The sequence below is a fragment of the Apium graveolens genome, chromosome 3 (assembly GCF_009905375.1).
Source record: "Apium graveolens cultivar Ventura chromosome 3, ASM990537v1, whole genome shotgun sequence".
In the NCBI taxonomy this organism is placed as follows: domain Eukaryota; kingdom Viridiplantae; phylum Streptophyta; class Magnoliopsida; order Apiales; family Apiaceae; genus Apium; species Apium graveolens.
Window position 1 is genome coordinate 37004367 of NC_133649.1, and position 9189 is coordinate 37013555.

Consider the following 9189-nt stretch of genomic DNA (forward strand, 5'->3'; position numbering starts at 1 on the left):
TTCAACCCCTTTCTCACTAATTTTTCTTACCCACTAAACTTCATACTCATAACAATGGCAGCAAACAATATTGTACCCTTCATCCCAAAGGAGATTAACTTCCTTGCATTCTTAGATGCAAACCAAGCTCCTGAAATTTTCAAAAGTTTTGTCAAGTTCATGTCCGAGACTTACTTTGTAGGGGTTCTTACTGCTAATCCAATGCTTTACTTGGATGTGTTAGGGGATTTTTAGAACACAACAGTAACAAGGACAATTGTGCATGAGAACCAGGTTGTATCAATTGTAATAAACTGCACAATCAAAGGTCAAAAAGTGGAGATCTTTGAGGATGATGTCAATATGGAATTAGGAATACTTACTGACAAGCTGGTGGAGGCTCCAACTCAGGATGAGCTATATGAATTCATGGACTTCATCAACTATTCTGAGAAGATCAATGTGTCAAGCATGAACAAGAAGCACATGAGGAGAGAATGGTCCTTCATGTTTGATTCAGTGAGAAGGGCTTTCACTTGTAGGTAGTCAGGGTTTGACAACATATTTAGTGTTGTCCAGAAGCTGGTCTACTCAATGGCTCACAACAAACAGATCAATGTAAGATACTACATACTAGAGGAGCTGGGCACCAGGTTAACCATGCCATTGGAGTCAAGAGGTAAGGAAATTTTTCTTCCTAGATTCATTATATCTGCTTTAAACTATAAAGTGAATGACATATATTTAATAAATGGTATAGATAAATCACATATAGGCAATTGTAAGCAAGTGTCCAAAACTTTATTTGGATCACTTATTAGTAAGAATAAGATTCCGGTGGGTCTTAAGTTTACACCTTTCATGATTAAAAGATTTAAGACCTACGCTTATCCTATGCCTGACATGAGGACTAATGCTCAATCTAGTACAACAATGGTCCCTGAACTGAACCTATGGAAGTATAAACACAGGATCACCAACAGGGACCTTCCAATGCTGAGACCCTTTTGTCTATACCTATAGTAGCTAGGAAACCAACCACTTCATCCTCTCAAAAGGGTGAAGTGAGTAAAAAGAAGAGAAATGAGATAACCCTTTTACTGTTATGAATGAGAGTGGTGAGGAACATACAGAACATGAGTCACCATTGGTCAAAAGGACAAAGAAGGCTAAGAACTCTGAGCTGACCACTCAAACCACCTCTGTATCCTCCCAAAAGGATGCAGTTGTACAAATATGGACAAAACAGATTCTAGAGACATCCTCTCAACAGGGTGTTTCTATTGAAAAGAGCATTCTCCCCGATGCATCCAGTAAAGAGTCTGCACAGCCAACACTTAATCAAATTCAAGTGTATGGTAGAAGAAATAAGGATGACACACACAGTGAGAGCATATCTATTGAAGCTCCTTCATCTATTTAGGGGGAGTTGGTAACACTCACTACTGAACAACAATTCTTAATCTCTCAAATTTCTTCTTCACGTACAGCACTTGAATCCATTTCTCAAGTGCAAGATCATTCAAGTGACTTGGTTCAAGAAACCTTGCTCACCACCCAGAAACCACAATTAGTTGGTGAGAGGCTAAATGCTGGGGTAGACCTTGATGACACCAACACAAACATGGGAGATTCATCAGTTTTTACTGAAGACCCCATGGAGATCATAAATGCACCTTCATGTGCAAATCAGTCTTCATAGACATTTAGGTTTGAGGGTAGTACTCCTGAGGGGGAGCTATCTAAATTCTCTCCAATTCAATTGGAGGTTCCTATTCAAGGAACAACTCCCCTCAAAACCCTAGCAGGAATTGCATTAGCAGTTGATGCTAGGAGTATAATTACCAATAATCCTGTCATAGAGGAGGCAAGTATAACACATTTAAGTGCCAGTGTAGTGCAAGACACACAAGGGATTGAGACTGGTGCACATGAAGTAACCCAGTCAAATCCCCTCTAATTCAATTGGAGGTTCCCACTATGTATGAGGAACAACAACTTGTCACAAACACAGAGAAATTTATGAGTCTAACTGTGACTTCTGTCACAGGTGGTTCTGACCCTCAACCCTCAACCCTCAACCTCAATAACCTCAACTAATTTCCCAATGGCTCCAAGAAACTGCAGATCAATCCTCAACCATTGAAGATCTTAGAATTGATCAACTTGGAGGCCTTGCAAATATATCACAACAGCTATTCACATCCAACATGTCAAATCAGGACTACCAAGCCATTATGTTATCCTACTAAACATATGTTGAGGAACAATAAGCTAAAATAGTTGATGAAGCTGGTGAGGATGCCAACGGTGATAAATGGCTGGATAAGGAGTTTGCTATTGAAATGGATGTTGTACTAGCCCAATTCAGGGCATAATATCTAACCACCTTGGGGAGCAATGCTAGATCCTTAACCCCACATGAGGTATATGATGCAGTGAATGAGGTATACAAGACTCAAATAAAGCCATTCCATAACTTTGTAAAAGCACTTCAGATTACTCTCACTGGGCATCAAGACAAGATTATAAAGATGGTTAGAGAAAAGATGGATCAAATCATCCCCTCTCAGACTGAGATCAAGAAGCAATTCAAAACTTTTTCAGAACAAATGTCTAGGTATGATCTCAGTGGGATTGACAAGAGTGTTACACAACTGAAGGACTCTTTTGAAGCTTTGCACAAGGTAGTTCAAGATCACATCACAAACTCCAATGACACAAGGTGGAAGCTGGATCAAATGCACACTCCAAGATACACTCCTTCCCATTTGGTTGTTGATGAAATTCAGAAGTATGTGCAAGCTTCATTTGGACCATCTACTTTTATCTCTACTTCAGGCTCATCTTCTCAAGACCTTCAAGATCTCAAGGCACATGTTGCCTCACTAGAGACCTTCAATGCTTATTTAAATGCTCAAATCCAAGCTTTGACATCTCTAGTCAAGATTCAATAATCAGATATTAAGATCCTGATGGACTCTCACAAGCATCTCCAAATGCAGAATTCTGTTGCTTTGGGGGTCATCATGGGGAAGCTCAACATACCATTGCCCTCTCTACCTGAAGAAATAAGGCCATAATTGCCAACTCCTCTACTCATGCCTGTCACCAAGACTAAGGGGGAGATTGAGGCTAGGATTCAACAATCTAGGGATGCTAAAGCTAAATCTAAAGAGCCTATTCAGGTTGGTCAAAGCTCTTCAAGTGCTCAAGCTGATGTTGGAAAAGAAAGACTTCTAAAGGCTGCAGAAGGACCCAATCAAGACCAGGAATTTAGTGAACTTCTTGCAGTATTAAGAATGTCTCTTCAAAATAATTACATGACCTACAAGAAAGTTTTGGCCAAGAACATCAACTTTATCAGGGCAGTGGTTGTGAGAATTGATAACTTCTTGGAGAAGAGAATTGTTGTGAATATCAATGATGGTGGTGTGGATAGGTGTCTTCAAGTATCTCTTCCAAATATCAAAACTTTAAAAGCATCTGAACTGGATGTAATGATTGACAAAGTAAATCCAGTTATTCAAGAAGATACCTAACTTCTGCATGAGCTCAAAAATGCACAGATAACTGCTTTTCCTGAAGCCTATCTATATCCACAAAAAGGGGTAGTCTACATCTGTCCAACAACCAATCAAAGCAAACACTTCCTTGTTCCTAAACTCTGTGTCTGATCAAATATGAGGCTGATCATGACTTTACAGTCTGATCTAAAGTACAAAAGGAGCAAGAAGTATGAGGATGTGGAGATGATAAAGATCTTAGACAGATATCTTGTAAATGCTGACACCATGTTGCCAAACACTCAATATAATCTAAGAAATGACAAGGATGGTGATGATCAGAAGGATGATAAAAAAACCTTCTGGCTCAAATCCAAGTCAATCTTCAAAAGCAACTGGTAATAAGGACAAGAAGCCGGATGAGAAGAAGGAAGGTGATAAGAAAAGAAGAGAAGAAAGAAGAAGCAAGAAAAGGCATGATGGCTCAGAACCACATCAAACCCTAAAAATCCAAACAACTCAAGCTCAACCTTTAAAGCCAACAAACTCCAACATCAAACCACCTCAAACCTCTAAACCTAAATTTCTATACAAACAAACTGCCAACACCCTCTAAAGATACCAATCACCTCAAGCCAAACATTCCTCAAGAAAATCTCAAACCTACCCTCTGTAAAGCCATCACTCAAAATTAACTACAAGTCTGTTGGGAGGAAACCTAAGAAGGCTAAGCCTACTGAAAAGTGGAAGTCACTGAAAGGGACATCTGCAATTGTTTCAAGCAAAATGATTTTCTACCTTTAAACTGGTGCATCTCAGATGAAGATTATTTTCAACAACTAGCTGAGGAAATAGTCAGAGTCTGGGTTGTAACTCTAAGGGAAGTAAGAATCTACTATGAAGATGGATCCTTCATATTTCTTGGCTGTAGCTTAATGAACTCTCTTTCTCTCATAAAAATCAAGAGAGTGATAAGTTTACTGAAGGATAAGGATACTGCTACAAGAGCATGGAGATCTATTTTGACTTAATGGTTGATTGTAAGGGAGGAAAGAAGAGCAAGGAATGAAGCTGAGTATGAGGAGAGGATAAAGAAGTATGATGAGGAGATTGAAATATATATGAAAAGATCAGAAGAACTCAAGGTAAAAGGAATGAGCAGAATTTCCAAGGATGGAAAGTTTCTAAATATCAAAGCAGGCAAATTCACAAGATTTAGGATTGACTTGCTAGATGGTTATCCAAATCCATACATACTCAAGCTTGTGGAAGCTCTAGAAGGGACACCAATAATAGAAAAACTTGAAATTCTTGTTTATTTAAAGGACCATATTAGAGAAGAAACATAAGCAAAAACAATCTTTACCTAATGTATAAATGTTGTAATTGTGTCAATTTTTATGTATTAGTCTTATTTTCCATTGAAGCTTGGGGTTAGTCTTGTTAACAGGCATGAATTTGTGATAAGCAATATTCTCACAAATTGGGGGAGATTGTTGTGCAAGACATGCATGTACTATAACAAGACTAAGTCAAATTCACAACCCTAAGTAAGTTGTATTATAATTAGTTTGCATTTTATATTGTAACATTTAAAGTCTGTAAAAATGTCAAAGAGCAGACTGGAGCCTTTTTCTGTAAACAGTATCAAGCCTAAGAATTCTATCTGGAAGAAGATCAAGAAGATCATGCCTCAGAAGAATTATAAGAAGATTGGAGTTGAATAAATCTGTTTTGAGAAAAATGTTCTAAGTCAAGATCTCTACAAGTCACATATTTAGTGTTATAGAGAAGTCATTTGAGAACTCCAGAATGACTTATAGAGAAGTCAGGAAAGCTAATAGAGAACTCAGAGATATCGACAAGCCAAATTGAAGACATGTTGGAGATATCGACAAGTTATTTCTTCACTAGAGAACTCAGAGATATCGACAAGTCAAATATCACTAGAGAACTCTGAGATATCGACAAGTCAAATATCACTATAGAACTCAGAGTTATCGACAAGTCAATTGGTCACTAGAGAACTCAGAGATATCGATAAGCCAAAGTGAAGACATGAAGATGAGAGATCTCGACAAGCTAAATTCTCTTATAGAGAACTCAGAGACCTCTACAAGTCAAAATAACTATAGAGGAATGAGAGATCTCGATAAGCCATTATACTTATCGAGATGTCAAGTTCTCTATATACCAAACTGGAGATCTCGAGGTAAAAATCAAAGTATAAATTGCAGACCAGTTCAATATCCAACATTAACAATCAACAAAAAATCCAATCAGTTGGATTGACAAGTCTACAAAAAGCAGCTTGAAGAGTACAAGATCATAGGTCAAGATTAACTGACAGAGTAAAGTCACAGGCGTGCAAGATTAGCAAAGATACACTAAGCCAGAAATCGAAAGATTTGATTTCCAAAAATAGGGTTTGGGACATGCTAATGCATGCTGTATAATAACCAGTGTTTACTGTTTTATAAAGTAAATACTGGTTGCTTTATTTTAGGAGTATCACACAAATCTGAAATTTCTTGTAACTCTTAAGAGAGAAGCTGAGTTCTTAACATAACAAGAACCTAGAAATTTGTAGCAAAACACATACTTGATTTTAATATAAAATTAAGTGAAGTTTTGAAAGATAGTGTGTTCCTGTGCATGTATTATTATCTTATTTAAATCATACTATCTTCACAAGTTACATTTCTACATCTGCTTTGTTCACCAAGCTTAAGAAAAACAAAAAGCCACTAAAATTGTCTAAAACACATTCACCCCCCTGTGTTGTATTCATTACCTAACAATGACAGAAATTAGAGATTCAAAATTATAGTCTAGACATCACATATATACACAATAATACATATACTACACATAATATTTTTGAAACATATCATCACTTAGCCCAAATTTTGACAATCAAATATACACACATAACACATAATTTTGAAGAGACTAGTAAAATAGATTGAAATCTTACCTCAAATTCTGATCAGATCGGAATTTACCCTGTTTGACTCTCTAAATGATATTTTCTTGGAAAATACGAAACACATAAGTTGTAGAGAACGAAATACCTTTCCAAAAAGTCCAAATTCAACAAATTCGAATTTACAATGAATTTTATAAGAATTTTATAAGACTGCTGATTTTTATATATCAAAGCCCTACGAATTTTGACAATAAAAATGAGAAAAATGAATATGACGTGTTTATAATATTTTGAAACCCTAATTCTTAACTTACAAGTTATCCATATTCACTTCTGATCCAATTTTTAGGCCCAATAATCTAATTTAATTTTAAAATTCTAATCTTCATCAAATTTTAATCATTTTTTCCCATTATTCTTTTATTATTATATTCTAAAAATTGCGGGATATTATATCTGTGTTCTTGGAGTATTTTTACTATCATGACATTCATTTTTAAAAATCGATGCTTTTTATAATTGCATAATTTTCCAGTACAAAACTATATATTTCTTTGTTTATGTGGCCTAAACGTCATTTCGTTACAAGACGTTCCTCTTTTATGTCATAATTTATACTTTTCTTGAACTAAGTTAAACTCCTTTAAAGTTTAATTCTAGTTATTTTCGACTATTAATCAAATTTTGCTCCATAGCCAAAGTTGTTGAAAGCTGACATGCACTTTTAAATTTGTTGCTCAACCTTTAAAGTTGTTATATCCATGGTAAGTAAACTCAATATTTTTTCAATGTCCTAGCTACTTCCAATTACTTGGCCAACATTAACATTTTATTGTATTGATCAATTAGATTTCACTCTCATTCATCTTACCAAAATTGTTCATGTGCAATATAATATGGATATTCACAATATAAATTATACAATTTATTTCTTTATAGACTTCCAGAAATTTCTTGGCGCTTTTTTATATTTCGAACACCTTAAATAAATCATTTTCCATAAATAACAACATAAGACACTTTTTTGTTTTAATATGTACTCGTACTTCTGTTTCTCAATATCACACATCACTTTTTCCAAAATCAAAACAGATTTTGAAATGACTGTGTTTATATATTTTTCTGAGTCAGTTAATGTTATTCCCTAATAATACAACAAGAATTACAGAAGGGGGATTGAATGTAATTCTGGCTTCTTTTGAGATTTTAAAAATATTCTAACTCAATATATATAACAATGTTTGATTTGCAGTAATACGGAATGAAAGAATAATAGAAATCAAAACACTAAGTAATAAAATAAAAGCTTTAAAACTTTCTGGTAGATTTAAAAGTATCCACCATATATATATATATATATGATTGAGAACTATGTGATGCTTTGAATAGCACACAGCTGCTTTACAAGTGAACAAACAAACCAAAGAGAAATTCTTAACAAGTACAGCTTTATCTATCTCTCTGAAAAATGTGCTTGCTTAGTTAATTGTTCTACTTGCTACACTTGGTTTATATATCACCAAGTTACATGACAGTAGAACAAGATAATAAAACAAAATAAATCTAGTCTAATATCATGCTTCTACATTACTCTGTCCAACATCTTTGATTATCTTCACATTTGCATGGAAATGTTAATGCTTCTTTGTTCTCAAAATCCTGCTTAACAGGCTGCCATATTCCTTTTGTAAACACCCGACGCATGTGACTGTGTTGTCACTATCAACAGCTATTTTAAATATGATCATCCATCGGGATTATGTTGAACATCCGTCGGGATTATGTTGATCATCCGTCGGGAGCCTTGTAGATCATTCGTCGGGAGTCTATCTGTCACTTGACTCCATTTCACTTATACAAAATTACAAGACATCTCATATTTACAATTAGCCAACCTGTTATGTATATCAATCTAGTAGTCAATATAACTTAGAGAATCCTACAGAATCTACTAGACTAAAATATGTTGTTTGCAGAATTGTGCTACAGTACTTATTTGTTACATAAGCTACACTCTCGATGGATGTTCAGTTATCATTCGTCAAGACTATAAAAGATCATTCGTCGGGACTATAATAAAACATTCGTCGAGAGCTACAAATTCACTAAGTTAAATCTACTAAGGTGTTTTGTTTAATTTATCATCAAGTTCACAACATATTCCTAACAATCTCCCCCAATTTATGTCTACTGGAATTGTAGCCATAAATTAAGAGAAACTTGATGATAACAAAACACCCTAAATGTACAGATTGAAATATAGTAGATAGAACTGATAAGTGCTAAAATTTATTGAAAATTGAACAAAGCAAAGTGTACAAGAGTTCTCACAATCATTATCAAGGTGCTCCTCTAGTCTGAGTAGATGATTTTTATTTCCTCGATTGTCTGGATTTATTCCCAAGCTTCCTGTTGTTTTCTTCTATTTTGATTTTGGTGTTATCTGTGGAATTCAAGTTCTTCAGCATCTGATAGATCCAGCTTTTCTTGCATTTCCAATAGAGTCTCATTGGTCATCCAGTCTGAAGAATCTTCTAACACCCTTGTCATCCATAAATTCTATCAGCCAATAAGGCCTCAAATGCACTCTATTTCCTGTGAAGACAATTGATAGAGTCTTTGGGAGTGCATCATTGGCTTTATTACTCCTTAGATCTTCTATCTTCTTTAGGACCAATTTCCTTGTTGTTACATTGAATCCAAAGTTTTTCTTGAAGGACGAGAAGACCTTTATCAGTACAGAGCAGCTTTCTTGAATAATCCTGTGAAGAGGCC